Here is an 18,702-nt window from a genome sequence, read left to right as displayed (position 1 = left end):
AACACTGACCAAGAGCAGCTGAGGGGAGCGGACAGTTTATTTCAGCTCACAGCTCATGACTGGCTGAAGTCAGGAGCAGGAGGCAGACCCCGTGGAGGAATGCTGCTTGCCGGCTCACTCACCAACCCATGCTTAACTAGGGTTCCTGTACAGCTCAGGACACCTGCCCAGGACGGCTATGGCTATCGACATTAACCATCCCCAGAGTAGGGATGTAACCCCCCACATTTTGCTGACAGGGATGAGATCCCAGCAGAGTCAGGGATGGCAAAATTATTGCTTGTGATTCAGCGGCCAGCAGCTTGCTGTTTTATGCAATAGACTCTTGGGACATCCAGAGCTGGGTCATTTGCTTTAAATCCTGGCCACCCACTGATGACAGATGGCAGGGAGTTTGTCTTGCTAGCGTTTCTCCACATGTGGCTCCTCCAGACTGGAGAGGCCCCTCCGCTGCTGGGGGTGGGGCGGCCCCAGCCTCTGGGGATGCCCCTTTCTGTGGCACACCCAGCTGTGGGAGTCAGCAGGGTGTTGAGCCGGCACTGAGGACTCTACCCTCTGGGCTGTGCCAGTTCCCTTCCCTTGTGTGGTTTGAATGTTTTAAGGTTTTTATTTAAAAAAATTAAGAGAGAGCGAGAGCGAGCACATGCACGCACGAGGGAGGGAGGGGGGAGAGAGAGGTTTGTATACTTGAGTGTGGTCATGTAAAGGCCAAAAGGGGCATCGGTTCCCTGGAGCTGTAGTTATAAGTGACTGTGAGGCTGGGAGCCGAACTCTGGTCCTCTGAGAGAGCAGCAAGCACTCTTAACCACTGAGCCGCCTCACCCGCCCCCTTGAGCATCTCTTGAAAGCCCGTATGTTAGAGGCATGGTCCTCCAGCTGGTGCTGTTGGGAGGTAGCAGAACTCTGAGAAATGGGACCTACTGGGAGGTCTCTGGATCAGCGGGGTAAGCCCTTGTCTCTCTCCTGGTCTTTTGCTCCCTCACCTTGAGGTGAGTGGCCTCTCTCTGCCACCTTCTTGTATCATCTTGTACTGCCATAGGCCTGAAGCAGTCGGGCCGTAGATGGTTATTTGTCTGAGAACTTTTGGTCTGTGAGCCAAAGTAAGCCTTTCGTTCTTTTTGTTGTGTCTTAGTCGGTGTTCTGTTGTTGTGAAGAGACTCCGTGACCACGGCAACTTTTATAAAAGAAAGCATTTCATTGGAGCTGGCTTACAGTTTCAGAGGTTTAGTTCATTTTCCTCATGGCAAGAAGCATGGTGGCGTGCAGGCAGACATGATGGCTAAAAGTTCTATATCCAGATCCACAGGCAGCAAGGAGAGCCACTGGGCCTGGCTTGAGCTTTTGAAACCCCAAAGCGCATCCCCAGTGACATGCTTTCTCCAGCGAGGCCACACCGACTTCAACAAGGCCACTCCTCCTGACCCCTCTCAAGAGCACTACTTCCGTAATGACCGAGCATTCCAATGTAAGAGCCTGTGGGGCCATTCCCATCTCAGATATTTGTTATATGGAAGCTGACAAATTGTGCGTCCCATTTAAACCCTGTTAATAGAATCCGAGTATCTCATAGGGCTGAACCCCAAAGGTGATATAGCATGAGGATGGGGGGCAGTGGACAGTGTGTGTGGTACCCCAGGTCAGTAGGTGTCAGGCAGTACATTCCTAGGTCATCAGCTAGAGAAAGAGCCCTCCCAGCCAGGGTTGAGGCAGCACTGAGTAGACACCAGCCTTCCCTGTTGGGTCTAGACTGTACTCTTGGCCCATGGGATCTAAGAGTATGATCTTAAAATGGCATTTTGCTAGGCATGATGGCATATACCTATAATCGGGGCTCTTTGGAGGTCAGTGGTTGAAGATCTGAAGCGGGAGGATCTAGAACGGCAGTTTTTAACCAGTGGGTCACAACTGCTTTGGGGGTCAAAGGACCCTTTCACAGGGGTTGCCCGAGACCGTCAGAAAACACACTTAATTACCATTCATAACAGTAGCAAAATTTCAGTTATGAAGTAGCAATGAAAATAATTTTATGGTTGGGATCACGACAACATGAGGAACTGCATTAAAGGGTCACAGCATTGAGAATGGCTGGGGAATTCACATGGCGGTCTTTGTGAAAGCAGGTGTGAGTGAGAACAACAGAAGGAATCATGGCTGCCAAAGTGTTCGAGTCCATTGGCAAGTTCAGCCTGCGTTCAGCAGTTACAGGAAGCGTGGTGAAGCTGCCTCATATAAATATGGATGCGGGGCACAGAGCTGTCATCTTTGACTAGTTCCGTGGAGTACAGGGCATTGGTAGGGGAAGGGACACACTTTCTCATTCCTTGGGTACAGAAACCAATTTTTTTTTTTTTTTGGTTTTTCGAGACAGGGTTTCTCTGTGTAGCTTTGCGCCTTTCCTGGAACTCACTTGGTAGCCCAGGCTGGCCTCGAACTCACAGAGATCCGCCTGCCTCTGCCTCCGAGTGCTGGGATTAAAGGCGCACCACCGCCCGGCAAAACCAATTATCTTTGACTGCTGCTCTCGACCACAGAATGTACTGGTTATCAGTGGTAGCAAAGATTTGCAGAACATCAACATCACACTACACATCCTCTTCCGACTGGTGACCAGCTAGCTTCTTTGTGTCTGCACCAGTATCGGTGAGGACTAGGATGAGTGGGTGCTGCCATCCCTCACCACGGAGATCCTCAAGTCGGTAGTGGCTCGCTTTGATGCTGGATAATTGATCACCCAATGAGAGCTGGTCTCCAGGCAGGTGAGCAATGACCTCACAGAGCGAGCAGCAACATTTGGGCTCATCCTGAATGACGTGTCCTGGAAGGTCACATCTGACCTCCGGGAAGGAGTTCACAGAAGGGGTGCAAGTCCAACGGGGGGCTCAGCAGGAAGCGGAGAGGACCAGATCTGTGGTGGAAAGGCTGAGCAGCAGCAGAAGGCAGCCACCACCTCTGCTGAGGATGACTCCAGGGCCGCTGAGCTGATCGATCACCAGCTCACCGGCCACCACAGGTGATGGCAGCTGCTGAGGACCTTGCTTACCAGCTTCCCTGTTCTTGGGACACCATCTGCCTAGGTGCCAGTGGGACAGTGAGTGTTCCTCCAGCTTCCCCAGTGAGGTCGTCCCTGCTTGCACCTTCTCAGGCCAACCAGGCCATGGCCTTGATTATTCTGAGTGGTGCTTTCCTTCTGCCCCACCCCAGAAATCACTGCGAAATTTCCTGATTGGCTTACAGTGAAGGAAATAAAAGTAAAATCACTTCAGATCTCTAGTTATGAAAATAACAATACAAAAGGAAGATTGGGAACCACTGCTCTAGAGTTGAGGCCATCTTGACATATATAGCAAGAAGAAAGATGAAGCCAGGTGGTGGAGGTGCACGCCTTTAATCCCAGTACTTGGGAGGCAGAGTCAGGTGGATCTCTGTGAGTTCAAGGCCAACCTGGTCTACAAAGTGAGTTCCAGGACAGGCTCCTAGGCTGCATAGAAACCCTGTCTTGAAAAACCAAATGAAGAAGGAGAAGGAGGGGGGGGAGGGAGAGGAGGAGGAGGAGGAGAAGAAGACAGATGCCTGAAGGGTGGGTCACTTGTATCCCTTATCCGAGTACTTCTGGAGAACTTGGGAGTGAGGACTTAACAGCTCAGTGGATACAGGTACCTAAGCCACCTTTCTGGCCCAAGAAGAAGAGATACATGGTCTACCAGGCAGAAAATGTTGTGGTACCTTCACAGAGGACCCTCCTCCCACAAGTCACAAAATTGGTTCTTCTGACTCTCTCTCTCTCTCTCTCTCTCTCTCTCTCTCTCTCTCTCTCTCTCTCTCTCTTAATTGTTGTTCGTTCATTTAAGATAGGGCCTCATGTAGCCCAGGCTAGCCACTGTTACATAGTGAAGAATGAACATGCATTTCTCATCCTCCCGCCTCCACTCTCTGAGTGCTGGGATAATGGAGTGTGCCACTGTGCCTGGTTTATGCTGCTGGGGGTGGAACTCAGGGCTCTGCATGCTAGACAAGCACTCCGCTGACAGACCCACATCTCCAGCCTGTGTTTTCACAACCCGGAGACAGAAGCAAGTGGCGAGGGGTTTGCCGTGTTAGGCTTTGGGAATTGAGCTCTTTGCTCGTTTACGGTCAGAGAGGAGGTCCCCTTGTCTCAGGGAACTGAGGGTTGTCCTTTTGTTGTGTTACTTGAGATATCACCAGGCCAGTTTCCCAGTCGCTTACCGGAGGACTCTGCTTGTGGAGGTCAGAGCTAATGGCTTCACTCTTACTTGCTTTATCAAGCTATGTTTGTACCAGTCCCTTGAGCTCTGTAGTCCCAAAGAGTGGCCTCTGTGGGTGCCTCCCTTGAAATGGGTTTCCGTTGGAGTGGAGAAACTCACATTTAGGTCACCTGAATCGTTGTAGGTGTGCGTTTGTGTATCTATGGGTACGTGTGTCTGTGGGTGTGCCTGTGCCTGTATATGCGTGCATGTGTAAGCCAGAGGACAGCCTTGGGTGTTGTTTCTTAGGCCATTTCCACTTCTTTTTCGAGACAGGGTCTCCCACCACCCTGGAGCTTGCCTGCAGACTGGCCAGCAAGCCCCAGGGACCTGCCGTTTCCACGTCCCCAGCTATAAGGCTACGCCACCACACCTGGCTTTTTAACGTGTGTTCCGGGGACCAAACTCATGTCCTTGTGCTTGCAAGGCGAGTTCTCTACCAAGTGACCGAGCTGTTGTCTTAGTTTTGTGTCTTGTTGCTGTGGTAGAATACTTTGGCAAAAACCACTTGTTTTTTTGTCTACTACTCAATCCTTCATTGAGACTCTCTTCTCAGGTGATTTTAGACTGTGAGGAGTTTTATTATAAATCCAAACCTTTATAATAGGACCCCGAGCAACTTTCCTCTGAGGGAGACCCTCTCTTCTGTTTTACCAGACAGTAACCAGACCTACAGATCCCATCTCTGTCTTTCTCAGCTGCTTGAAAGATGGCTTAAGGTTAAGAATACTGGCTGTTCTTCCAGAGGTCCTGAGTTCAATTCCCAGCACCCACAAGGTGGCTCACAACCATCTGTAAAGGAGAAAGGGTTTATTTTAGATAACAGTTCCAGGTCACAGTGCATCATAGTGGGGAAGTCAGGATGGCCGGAGCTCGAAGCAGCCAAACAGAGTCAAGAACAAAGAGCAGTCAATTAAGGCGTACAGGCTAGTTCAGCTCACTTTCTCCACTCTTAGAGACAGGACCCCTACCTAGGGAATGGCGTCACCCACAGTGGGTCTTCCCACTTCAATTAACATAATCAAGATACCCCCCCCAACACACGCCCAAAGACCAACCAGTGTAGACAATCCTTCATTGAGACTCTCTTCTCAGGTGATTTTAGACTGTGAGGAGTTGACAGAACTAACCAGACAGCCATCTCATGAGTCCCACACACCCCACTCTTCGGGACAGAGTCTCTTGTACCCTGGACTGTTCTAGACTCACTGCTTCCACCTCCTGAATTCTGGGGTCACAGCTGTGCACTGCCATGCCTGGTTTGATCAAACCCAGGTACTCTGCCAACCGAACCACATCTGCCGCCAGGTTATCTAAATCTTGATGTTGACAGAAGACGTGAGATTCTCCGGTCAGAAACAAAGAACTCTTGTTCATGGCACAGCCAATAGCACTTATTTTTATCAGTTCCTCTTACCCCAAAAGTCCCAGGGGTCAGGGCTGTGTGGCTCAGAATTGGTACACATACATATGTTTGTGTCACAGCTGTAGAACCCCAATTTTAGGTAATCCAAACCTTTATAATAGGACCCCGAGCAGCTTTCCTCTGAGGGAGACACTCTCTTCTGTTTTACCAGACAGTAACCAGACAGTAACCAGACCTACAGATCCCATCTCTGTCTTTCTCAGCTGCTTGAAAGATGGCTTAAGGTTAAGAATACTGGCTGTTCTTCCAGAGGTCCTGAGTTCAATTCCCAGCACCCACAAGGTGGCTCACAACCATCTGTAAAGAGATCTGGCTCCCTCTTCTGGCCTGCAGGGATACATGCAGACAGAATACTGTATATATAATAAATAAACAAATCTTAAAAAAAAAAACAAAAAACCAGCAGCAGCCACCCACTACCTCTGCTCATAATGCATGCAAAATCTATAAGAGACCAGCACAGAGGGATGGACCTTCTCCCTGATGATTGTGATCAAGGGAAATAGGTTCCTGTTCATTGTGCCGTGTCTAAGAAGGATAGTGTGGGGCTGGAGAGGTGGTTCTGGGTACAGTGCTTACTTTACAAGCGTGAGGACCCGAGTTCACATTCCCCCAGAACCTACATAAAAAGCTGGACACACTTTGGTTATGGTGGTACACGCCTTTAATCCCAGCACTCCACAGGCAGAGGTAGAGGCAGGTAGATCTCTGTAAATTTGAGACTAGCTTGATCTATACAGTGTGTCCCAGGCCAGTTAGAGATATACAGTGAGGCCAAAAAAACTGAACGCAGTGGCCCCTGTTTGTAATCCTGACACTGAAAGAGGTGAAGACAGGTAGATCCCTGGAGCTCATTTGCCAGCCCAGCCAAGCCGAATCAGTGAGGTCTCAGTTCAGTGAGAGACCCTGTCTCATAAAGAAGGTGGAGAGTGACTGAGGAAGACACCCTAATTAATAGCCTTGTAGACACATAGATGGACAGAGAGACATAAGAGAAACAGATGTGCATGAAATAGTCTTCCTCCCAAATCTGGAAAACTTGGCTGCCTTGGATCATTTTCTAAGCCTCACGTGTCTTCAGCACAGAAAACAAGTGACTGTTTCACATTTGCCCAAGATGAAAGGCCACGAATGGCCAAGGCAAGTCTGGAGCTGTGTGTGTTGATGCCAGCAGGTCATAGACTCCAGGTGTGAACAGGGATCTCGTGCTTATTTACTTCTTTGGCATTGATAATGACCCATCCTCAGCTGCTGAGGTCGCCATGCTTCACCAACACGGGTGAACTCATGGGAGTTATTAGATTAGCCCATGTTTATTTTGAGTCTACCATGTTACTTAAATATTGGCCGGTGAAAGGTTTTTCTTTTAACTTATCTAAAAATGATCCAAATTTTAAAAGAATCCTTTTATTTTAGATTTTCTTCTGTGTGTGTCTGTGTGTGGGCTTGTGCATGTGTGTGCCAGTGCCCATGGAATTCAGAAGAGGGCATTGGATTCCTTGAAGCTGGAGTTGTAAGTTGTCCTGAGTGTTGGGATCTGGACTCAGTTCTCTCCAAGTGCAACACACTCGTAACTAGTAAGCCATCTGTGGTGGTTTCCGTGAGAATGGCCCCCACAGGCTCATATATTTGGATGTGTAATCACCAGGGAGAGACACTATTGGAGATAGGTTAGAAAGTGTGACCTTTTTGGAAAAGGTGTAGTCTGGTAGAGGAAGTATATCATTGGAGGTGAGCTTTGAGGTTTCAAAAGCCCATGTCAAGTCCCATCAATCTCAGTCTCTCCCTCCCTCCCCACTTCTGTCTCTCGGGCTACAGATCAGATGTAGTTCTCAGCTGCTTCTCCAGCACCACACCTGCCTGCCACCATGCTCTCCACTGCCATGCTTTCTGCCATGATGATGGTGGACTTCTAACCTCTGGAGCTATACGCCGGCCCCCAGTGCTTTCCTTTATAAGACTTGCCGTGGTCATGATGTCTCTTCACAGCAACAGAATAGTGACTAAGACACCATCTTTCCAGCTACAACCATTCTTGAATTAATGTTAGAAGTGGTTTTCTTAAAAGTTTTGTCAGTGAAATATGATCACACCGATCTTTCTAGAATAATGGTACTTTGGTTTATAGTGTGTAAGCAAATTAAAGAAAAAGGGCAGCGAGTTTCCAGATGTTCCTTTGATTGTCACATGGTCCCAGTTTTTAAGTTCTTAGTTTTACATTACCAATTCTTATTATTGGCTTTAGATTCTATGTTTTTTATCATATATATTTACTTGTGTATGTGTGTGGAAGGGCTATATCCCATAGTGTATGAGGAGGTCAGAGCACAACTCAGGGGTGTTAGCTCTCTGCTTCTCCTGTGTGGGGCTCAGGGATTAAACTCGAGGCCTCATGCTTGTGTGGCAGGCACTTTTCCAACGGAGCCATTTCTCCAGCCCATTTTCATCTCTTATACCTGGTCATCTGTGTTAGTTTTGTTACTCTTAGTTAATTTCTTGTTGTCATGACCAAAATACCCAAGAAAACAAGTTCAGGGGTGAAGGTTTCTTGGGGCTCACAGTTTCAGAGGGTTCAGTCCATTCATACAGGGAGGGTCCAGCAGAGGGTTCAGTCCATTCATACAGGGAAGGTCCAGCAGAGGGCTCAGTCCATTCATACAGGGAGGGTCCAGCAGAGGGCTCAGTCCATAATGGCAAGGGGGATAGAGCCGAGTGGCTCATGTCACATGGGACAGGAAGTGGAGGAAAGAGGATATAGGAAGAGTCCAAGGCAAATATAACCTCAAAGGACAAGCTCCCAGTGATTTCCTTCCGGCCAGGCCTCACCTCCCACCATTCACTGCCTCCCACAGTGCCATTGTCCTCGGAGTTCATCTAATCCTTTCCTTAGGTCAGAGTCCCCGTGATCTAATGGTCTCCACACACACCTCCTAGACGCACTCTGCACCCCGAGGGGTGCCCTAGTCTCCTGGCTGTTTCTTCATCATGCCAACAGCCAGCATTAACCACCTGGCAGCTGAGCTGAGAGCCTGGGAAAGCACCTGCTGTGCAAGCCTGACTGTGAGCGCCATCCCTGAAACCCATCCCACGGCTGTCTCCTGACCCTGACTTGTGCAGTGTGGCATGCCCCCCCCCCCCCCCCCCCCCGCCCATGCCCTCTCATGCACTAGTGAATAAATAATACAAGAAGCCATCACAGGATCACACATACAAGGCCAGCTCATTTTTAAAGAATCAGGGCCAGTGAGGTGGCTTATAGGTAAAAGCACTTGTTACTAAGCTTGGTGACCTTAATTCCATCCCTGACTCATGGTTAAGAGAGACCAGACTCTTATAGGCTGTCCTCCGACCTCCACATACCCCCACCCACCCTCAAAATAAACAAAATAAAATTTAGAAACTTAAAACTGTAAACTTTTACACTAATAATACTGATCTCTAAATATAGAGGAAACTAAGCATTTAAGGTAATATGAATATGATTTGTTTGTTTGTTTGTAGATAAACCATACTTTTTGGAAAGCTGTACTTTTACTTCCCCTCTGCAGTTATGACCTTTAAAGCAAATGGAAATCCTGAGCTTTGTAATACTCAAATTGATAGAATATATGTAACTCTAAAATGATTCAGGTTTTAAAAATTATTCTGCCCAAGTGCCTGTTCAAATTCCAGCCATACACAAAATCAGACATATAGACAAGTGGAATAGAATTGAGGACCCAGAAATAAACCCGCACAGCTACAGCCACTTAATTCTGACAGAGGTGTCAGAAACACGCATTGGTTGGGAAAGCTTCAACAGGCAAGACAATAAAACCAAGCACGCAGCTCTCACCTTGCACAAACCTCAGTGTAAGACCTTAAACTTCGAGAACGCTGGAAGGAAAACTCTGAGATACAAGCAGGCGCTCAGAAGCTGGCCAGTGAGGAGCGTGAGTTCTGTTCCCAGCACCCATGTCTGGCGGATCTTAAAAGGCTTTAACTCCAGTTCCAGCAGATCTGATGCCTCTGACCACTACCACTGCACGTAAAGATGCAGGCGGAAGCATCTGAGAAGGACTCCAGAAGCACAGGAAATGATCCTCAGAACGACAGGAAGATGAAATCGTTTAGAAGTACCGCAGAGGAATGCAAAGCTGCAGAATTGGAAAAGAAAATCTTCACCAGCACCGGGCAGGACACTGATATGTGGAATATACAAATGGCTGGGAAAAGTACCAGAAAAAGCAAGTCACCTGCTTAATAAATGTCCTAAAGAACTGAAAAGATGCTGCTCACAGACACATGTGCAGTACATATTGAAAAATAGAGCCCGCACCTTAGCCATCAGGGAACTGTAGATTAAAGCTGCATTGAAACTCTGTCTCACGGGGGCGCTGAGATTGCTCCGCGGTCACAGCACTCGCTGCTAAGGCTGAGACTCGAGTTCAACGCCCAGGACTCACAGGGTGGAAAGAAATCTGAGATTCCATCTCACTTTAGTCAGAATGGTTTTCATGAAGAAGGAAATGGGCAGTCAGCGCTGGTGAGGACGTGGGGAGAAGGCAGCCGTTGCTTGCTCCAGTGGGAATGTAAATTTGTGCGGCCGCCGCGGCAGTCAGAGGGGAGGTTTCTCAGTTAAGACACATCGTCCAGCTAAACTAGTCTTGAATGTCCATGTGAAGGACTCTAGAGCAGTGGTTCTCCATCTTCCTAATGCTGTGACCCTTTAATACAGACCCCCGACCATGACACGATTTTTGTTGCTACTTCATAACTGCAATTTTGCTGCTGTTATGAACTATAATGTAAACACCTGTGTTTTCTGATAGTCTTAGGCGACCCCTGTGAAAGGGCCATTTGTTTCCCTCAAAGGGGTCGCACCCCACAGGTTGAGAAACACCGCTCTAAATCAGCATCTCACAAAGACTGCTCAACACAGTATCTCTCCCATTGTATCCATATTCCTGCAGAAGATATACTGTTACTCTTTTCTGACTAAATCTCTCTCTCTCTCTCTCTCTCTCTCTCACACACACACACACACACACACACACACACACACACACACACACCACACCACACTACTCACCACATATTATACACCATGCATCTCACACACATACACACACACACTGCACTACACACCATACACTCCATACCACACGTCACACACACAGACACGGCTGATTCTGTAATTCACTGTTGGTAACGGTGCTCCAGTAAGCACAGCGTGTGAGTGTGTGGGTTGTGTGGATCTCTCAGGTTGTTACCTAGCACTGGGGTTCCAGGTCATAGGGCAGTACTTCTTAAAGGGTGTTTGGGGGTTTGTTTTGGGAATCCTCCATTCTTATTTTCATAGTGGCTGGACTGTAATGGCTCCACATCCTCACCAGTGTGTGTGTGTGTGTGTGTGTGTGTGTGTGTGTGTGTGTGTGTGGTGTTTGTGGTGTGGTATGGTATATGGTGGTGGTATTTGGTGTGGTGTGTGTGTGTGTGTGGTGTGTTGTATGTGTTGTGGTGATGTTTGGTGTGGTGTGTGTGTGTGTGGGTGGGTGGTATGGTGTGTGTGTGTGTGTTGTGGGGTGTGGTGGAGTGTGTGATGTGTGTGTGGGGTGTGTGTGGTATGCTCTGTGGTGTGGTGTGGTGTGGTATGGTGGTGTGTGGTGTGGGTGGGGGTGTGGTATGGAGTGTGTGTATGTGTGTGTGGTGTGTGTGTGTGTGGTATGCTCTGTGTGTGTGTGTGTGTGTGTGTGTGTGTGTGTGGTATGTGTTTGTGTGTGTATGGTGTGTTTGTGATGTGTGTGTGTGTGTGGTGTGTGTTGTGTGTGTGTGTTGTGTTGTGTGATGTTGGTGTGGTGTGTGTGTGTGTGTGTGTGTGTGTGTGTGTGTGTGTGCCTGCCTTGCATGTGTTTGGAGGTAAAACACAACCTTCAATGTCACTCCTCGGGTACTTTCCCCTTTTCTGAGACAGGGTCTCTTAATAGCCTGGGACTTTGCTAAGTAGACTAGGCTAGCTCTCCTTGAGCTTCTAAGGATCTGCCTGTCTCTGCCTGCCATATTGCCACTGGGATTCTAGGCATGTGCCACTGTACTGACTGTCCTCCCTCCCTCCCTCCCTCCCTCCCTCCCTCCCTCCTTCCCTCCCTTCCTCCCTCCCCCCTCCCTCCCTCTCTCTCTTCCTCCCTCCCTCAAATCACTTCTAAGTTGACCCATCAGTTTTTAAACTACATTGATTTATTTATTATATGTGTATATGCTATGCCAAAGCACATGTGTGGAGGTCCAGGACAACGAAGGGATCGTTTCTCTTCTTTCACTCTGTGGGTCCCAAGGGTCACACTCGGGACAGTAGGTTTGGCAGCACGTCTTGGGCCATCTCCCCAGCCCCAACCATTTTTTTAAGTTTAAAAATGGCCTCTATATGTCTGTGGTGGGGGTACACACTGGAGGTCAGAAGACAGCTTTCAGGAGCTGGTTTTTCCTTCCATTGTGTGGGATCTGGACTCAAACCGAGGTTGTCCTGCTCAGTGGTAAGGGCGTTTACTTGCTAATGCCCCTCACCACCCCTGTGCTGGCTGTTTCTGGAGATTCTCGTGGTCCAAACTTGGGTTCACATGCTTATGAGGCAAGCGCTTTACCAACGCAACCGTCTCCAGGACCCCAACTTTTACTTTTTCATTTTGTTTTTAATTTTTAAAAAGTTAGTATTATTGTGTATGAGGGTCATAAATGTGTCACACAGTGTGATATAGAGGCCCACAGAATGCTCGGTGGAATCAGCCTCCGCCCCCTTTTTTTCTCTGCATAGCCCTGGCTGTCTTAGGCAGTTTTCCCTTTCTCTTCACTCGGGCTCTGGGATTGAACTTGGGTCTTCAGGCTTTCACAGCAAGCACCCATGACAGGCAGAGCCATCTCGCTGGCCCCATCTTTCGCTGCACGTAATACTCCCAGGTGTAGATCTGAACCACTGAGTGTTCATAAGTGTGAGAAGGCCACGCACACAGAGCCAACAGGTACAGTGGGCAGCTTTGACATTCAGTCACTGTCATCGTCTGTGAATTCGGTGTTGACCAACAGACATGCAGGACAGAACGGCACGGTTTGTGTCTTGATCAGTTGACGGAAGTGCCAGGACCAGAGGTTCCTGGGAGCCCCACCTCGTGGCTGTCTTAGCAGGGGTTCATGAGTTGTAAGTCACTGTTGAGAGCCGACTTTGTAGACACAAACTACGTGAACCGCCAAAACCGAAGTGTAGTTACATGTTTTTCTCGAGCTGATATAGATCAGTTGTAAAGCCCACAACCCAGTGCGATGTGAACACGTGTTTCCATGTTTGTGGGAGTGTCAGGCCCTGGCGGTTCAGGAGCCAGCCTTGCTGGGTTCCTGGCTGTGCAGCTGGGAACTCTGCCAAGCCAGGAGGCTCCAGATTGGGAAGCTGCTGCAAGGTCCTGGAGTGTTGTGGCAGCCTGTCGCCACTTTCCTTGGTTTCTGAATTTCTGTCGCTCAGAGGCCTGGAGTCTGGAAGCCTCCTGGCTCTGGTGGCACTAAAACCCCTAAGCATGCTGAAGCCTGGGCCAGTGTGGCCCTCACTTCTAAGGGAGGGGCTTTGGAGGGGCTGTTGAGTATCTGGCCATCAGGGAACCGGGTGCTCCAGCAGGCACCCGCCAGAACAGGTTTTGTAGAGGGGAGGTTTAAAGACCTTCCTAAGCCCCGGGCACTCTCCCTCTTCAAAGCCCTGCCTGAGCCTGTACACTAGGGTGTTCCCAGTCTAAATTCAGCCGAACTAACTGCCTGTAATACAGAGATATTGAGTTGCTGTTGAATGCTCCAGTTTATAGATATTTAAAGATTAATTTTGGTTTTAAAATGATTTTTTTTGTTGTTGGGAAACAATAAGTTTTCTTTACGTCTCCTTCCTTCTTTCCTCTCCTCTTCTCTGCCCATCTCCTTCCTCCCCTCCCTTCCTTCTTGCTTTCTCATCTCCCTCTTGCCTTCCCTTCCCCCTCCCACCTTTCCTTCCCTACTGTAGGTCTTCCTTCGCCCCTCCCTCCCTGCTCTACTCATCCCCTCTCCACTCCCATTCTCCCTCCCTCTCTGATGCCTTTTGGGGTGCTGTGGTCCAGCCTCATGCTTTCCAGGCCGGCGCTGTCTGGCTGCTCTCAGCTTTCATACCCCTCCTGCGGCCCTGCAGCCCTGTGATGTTGTTGCGGGTCTGCTCTGCTAGTGTGTCCCGGGGAACCCTGGTTGTCCCCAACCCTGCTGTCAGCCAGCAAGCAGCCCTGATGCCCCTGACGCTCCTCATGCAGCCCAAGTTGCTGGATCTAAAGACAACAAGCAGGCTGTGTGTTTTCCTGTGAGGAACCCTTTAACAGGAGAGCCAGGGCCAGAGCTCAGCCTGAGGGAGGAGGCACGGAGATTGAAGCTGTCCTACATTGGGAGTCTCTGACCTGCTTCCTGAAGGGTCCCGTTGTTGGAGGGTGGAGAGCTTGGCAGTGGAAGGGTCTAGCCCAAACTTGGTGACGGTGTGGGAAGCCATGAGCTAGGATTGCAGCTGAAAGGACGCATGGAAAGTGGGTTGTGATGGTGAGGACTCCCAGGCGGGGCTGAGTGTGGGAGGAGCATGGGTTGTGATGGTGAGGACTCCCAGGCGGGGCTGAGTGTGGGAGGAACATGGGTTAGAATAGTGAGGACTCCCAGGCGGGGCTGAGTGTGGGAGGAGCATGGATTAGGATGGTGAGGACTCCCAGGCGGGGCTGAGTGTGGGAGGAGCGTGGGTTGTGATGGTGAGGACTCCCAGGCGGGGTTGAGACAAGCTCAGACTCCTTCCAGGCATGTGACTTGATTCTGGTGCCCCAACCGCTGCATGCTGTTTGGATTTATTTGCTGTGGTTCACTATGTAGCTGGAGTATAACCATGTGATGCTGGGAATGGAGCCCAGGCGCCCCGTTCACGCTGAGCATGTGCTCTGCCACTGAGCCCCATCTCCAGAGGAGGTTCTCATCTTTTGAAGGTCCTGCCCCCCCCATACCACTACACTGGGGCCAAGTTTCTGACATACGCAGCACCAAGGGACACAACCCATGTCCGAACCAGTCTAGACATGTGCCGTCACTCTTGGTGCATGCTTTCTTTGCCTGTATGTGTGTGTGCTCATGTATGTGGGAGAAGTTGCATACATACCATGGTGTGCATGTGGAGGTCGGAGGACAACCTCGGGGGTTGGTCCTCCCCTTCCACATTTTGTTTATTATTTTATTTTTTATTTATTTTTAAAGATTTACTTCTGTGTATGTGTCTGTGTCTGTGTATTCCACATGTGTACAGTGCTCAAGCAGGACAGAGAGGGCACTGGGTCCCGTGAAGCAGGAGTTACAGATGTGTGTGACCCATCTGCTGTGGAACTTAAGAGCGGAACTCTGGTCTTTTGGAAGTGTCAAAAGTGCTCGTAACTGCTGAGCCATCTCTCCAGCCCTTATTATTTATTGTTTCTAATTTATGTGCCTGGATCTGGGTCAGTGTAGGGTTTGTGTACATCAGCAGTTCTCACCCTGTGGGTCACAACCACTTTGGGATTGAATGACCCTTTCACAGGAGTTGCCTAAGACCATGAGAAAACAGATATTCACGTTATGATTCATAACAGTAGCAAAATTATAGTTATGAGTTAGCGACAAAAATAATTCTATAGCTGAGGGTCACCACAACGTGAGGAACTGTGTTAAAGGGTCACAGCATTAGGAAGGTTGAGAACCATTGGGGTACACAGATGCAGGTGCCCACGGAGGCCAGAAGAGGGCGCTGGATCCCTGGAGCTGGAATTACAGGCGGTTGTGAGCTGCCTGACATGGGTGCTGGGAATCGAACTCAGTCCCTCTGTAAGAGCAGTGAGTGCTCCTAACTGCTGAGCCATCTCTTTCTCTAGCCCCTTCCACCTCGTTATCCCCCTCTCTGTATGGCAGGCTAGCTGGCCTGGAAGCTTCTGGAAGTCTCTTGTCTCCACTTCCTATCTCTTGACAGAAGCACTGGAACAAGTCTGGCTTTCTATGTGTCCTGAGGAGCTGACCTCACTCCTCACTCTTGGACAGTAAGCATTTTACCTACTGAGAAGCCAGGCCATGCCTCCAGGAGACTTCCTTAGCCTCTGACCTTGGCTGGTACCTCTGGTGTCACTGAACTTGGCTGTGGTGGTATTGTGTCCCCCAAAATATTGAGCACGCTAATAAACTTATCTGGGGTCAGAGAACAGAAAAGCCACTAGATACTAAGGATAGGCAGTGGTAGCACACGCCTTTAATCTTAGCATTCCAGAGGCAGAAATCCATGTGTTCAAGGATACAGACAGGCATGGTAACTCACGCCTTTAATCCCAGAAAGCAAGCCTTTAATCCCAGGGAGTGAGGTAGAAAGCAGAAAGGTATATAAGGCGTGAGGACCAGGAACTAGAAGCATTTGACTGGTTAAGCTTTTAGGTTTTGAGCAGCACAGTTCAGCTGAGAGCCATTTGGATATGAGGACACAGAGGCTTCCAGTCTGAGGAAATAAGATCAGCTGAGAAGTTGGCCAGGTGAGGTTAGCTGTGGCTTGTTCTGCATCTCTGATCTTCCAGTGTTCACCCCAATAACTGGCCTCAGGCTTGATTTTATTAATAAGAACAGTTAAGATTCCTGCTACACTTGGCCTCACACTCTGTCTGTCAGAGCAGATACACTGGAAGCTCTGGGCCCGATGCCTTCATTAAGATTGGCTGGTGCGTTTGGATGCTGTCAGCCAATGGCTGGCTGCATTGGGGTCTCCATTCTAAGCTCTCTGCCAGTACTCTGTTATTCAGTATATTCCCTCCATTCATGATTTCAGCAGGCTTGTCTGAATGTCTTAGTTAAGGTTTCTATTGTTGTGAAGAGACACCATGACCACACCAACTCTTGTAAAGGAAAAACATTTAATGAGCTGGCTTACAGTTCAGAGGTTCAGTCCATCATCATCATGGCGGGACATGGTGATGTACGGGCAGACATGTGCTGCAGTAGTAGCCAGGTGTCTTACATCTTGACCTGCAGGAACAGGAAATAGTCTCAGTCTCACACTGAGTGAAGCTTGAACAAAAGAGACCTCAAAGCCCACCCTCACAGTGACATACTTCCTCCAACAAGGCCACAACTACCTCAAGGCCACTCCCTTTGGGGACCATTTCTTTCAAACTACCATACTGAATGATAATTTTTAGAAACTTTTATTTTGAGATAGTTTTACATGAAATCGTTATAAATAATGCAGAAAAGAGTTCCTGTACTTCTCTGCCAGTGTCCCCCTGGTGGTGGTACCTGGCCTGACTGTAGTCTATTTTCATGGCCAGACAACTGCTGTTGCCACAACCATGGTTTCTGTTCAGATTTCACTAGTTTTACATGCACTTGTATGTGTATGTCTAGGCATGTCTGTGTGTGCATGCGTTTATTTTATGGGATTTTATCACATGTAGATAAAGATGAATGACATTGTAGTCAAGAACCAGAGCATGGGCTGCAGGGATGACTCAGGGGGTCAAGATGCTTGCTGTAAAACCTGAGTTCGATCCACATGGTGGACAGGGAGAACTGAGTCCTACCAGTTGTCCTCTGACCTCCACCTGGGTGCCACGGTACCGTGTAACCAAATGCACACACACGATAAGCAAGCAAGTAAATTAATAAACAAATGAATGTAGTAAGGATGAAAACCTGGGCTGGAGAGACGGCTCAGTCAGTAAAACACTTGCCTTGCAAACATTAGGACATGAGTTTGGATCCCCAGGACCCAAACTCACGTTAAAATTCCGGGAGTGGTGCTGTGTTCAGGGACAGGTGGGTCTCCAGAAGCTCATTGGCTGGCTAATGTTGGCCAGTCTGGTAAGATTTCAGGCTAATGAGAATCGGTGCCTCAAACAAAAAGTAGAAGGCATCTCTTAGTCAGGATCCTCTTCTGTGAGGAGACACCATGACCACGGCAACTCTCCTAAAGGAAAGCCTTTAACTGGGGCTGGCGTACAGTCCAGAACTCTGGGGAGCGTGGCGGCACGGCACACCGGCAGACACGGTGCTGGAGAAGCAGCTGAGAGTTCCACATTTGGATCCTCAGGCAGCGGGAAGAGAGACACTGGCCCTCTCTTGAGCATTTGGAACCTCAGAGCCCACCCCTGGTGACACATTTCCTCCAGCAAGGCCACACCGCCTAACAGTGCTGCTTCCTAATGACCAAGCATTCAAATATGTGAGCCTGTGGGGGCCGTTCCTTTCAAACCACCCCAGCACCCCAGGAGCAGCATGTAACATTGTCTTCTGACCTCCACCCATACATACAACATACATGCACCTATGCACTCACATGTACATGAACACAACAGGCCATTCAGGGCTGGGTGGGGAGCTGCTCAGTGGAAGAGCACAGACCCAGGACATGCCAGGCTCTGAGTCTGTGCCCCAGCATGCAGAAGAGATTCAGAACATTTGATCACAAGGTCCCTGAAACCATGGATTGTGCCAGTAATCATTAAGTGCCTCAGTATGTTAATCATTTTTATTTTGTGGATGTGTGTTGAACTGTTGTTTGGTAGCTTTTAGGACTGTGTTTTTCTGAGGAGAATATGAAGGAAGTAATAAGGAATGCTGTAATAACCAATATTGGAATTATCAAGAGATTTATTAGGCTTATTAGCTATGAGACAAGATTAGATGAACCCTTACTTTATTTTATGGGGAAAATCTATTTCAGGTTTTATAGAAGCTGTTTCATTATAGCTAATATGCTAATTTTAATTAAAAATTATTTGGTGCATTCAAATAGTAAACTCCTTAGCTCTCCATGCTTAATGTGCTGTATCTTTCCCCAAACTTAGTAAAACAGTTGGACAGGCACTCAGTTTTTCAGAGAAACTTTCTGAGCCAAGTTTATGTGACTTATTTGTGTGTTATGGACTATTTCAGAAAAATTGAAAGGCATAAAAACAGCGCACTGTCCCTATATTTAATATCTTACTTAAGATGTATAGAATGTTG

The 18,702-nt window shown here is 48.6% G+C and overlaps 1 protein-coding gene and 1 pseudogene across 3 annotated transcripts in view; both read left to right on the top strand.

Annotated features, from left to right (window-relative positions):
- Positions 1-18,702, top strand: part of C15H2orf76 (chromosome 15 C2orf76 homolog) — a 66,932-nt gene that overhangs the window by 9,867 nt on the left and 38,363 nt on the right. The window lies entirely within an intron of this gene.
- LOC114709941 lies at positions 2,148-3,288 on the top strand (annotated as a pseudogene).

Source organism: Peromyscus leucopus, chromosome 15 (genome assembly GCF_004664715.2).
Source record: "Peromyscus leucopus breed LL Stock chromosome 15, UCI_PerLeu_2.1, whole genome shotgun sequence".
Classification (NCBI taxonomy): domain Eukaryota; kingdom Metazoa; phylum Chordata; class Mammalia; order Rodentia; family Cricetidae; genus Peromyscus; species Peromyscus leucopus.
Note: the sequence above shows the minus strand (reverse complement) of the source record. Positions and strands in the feature narration are given on the sequence as shown.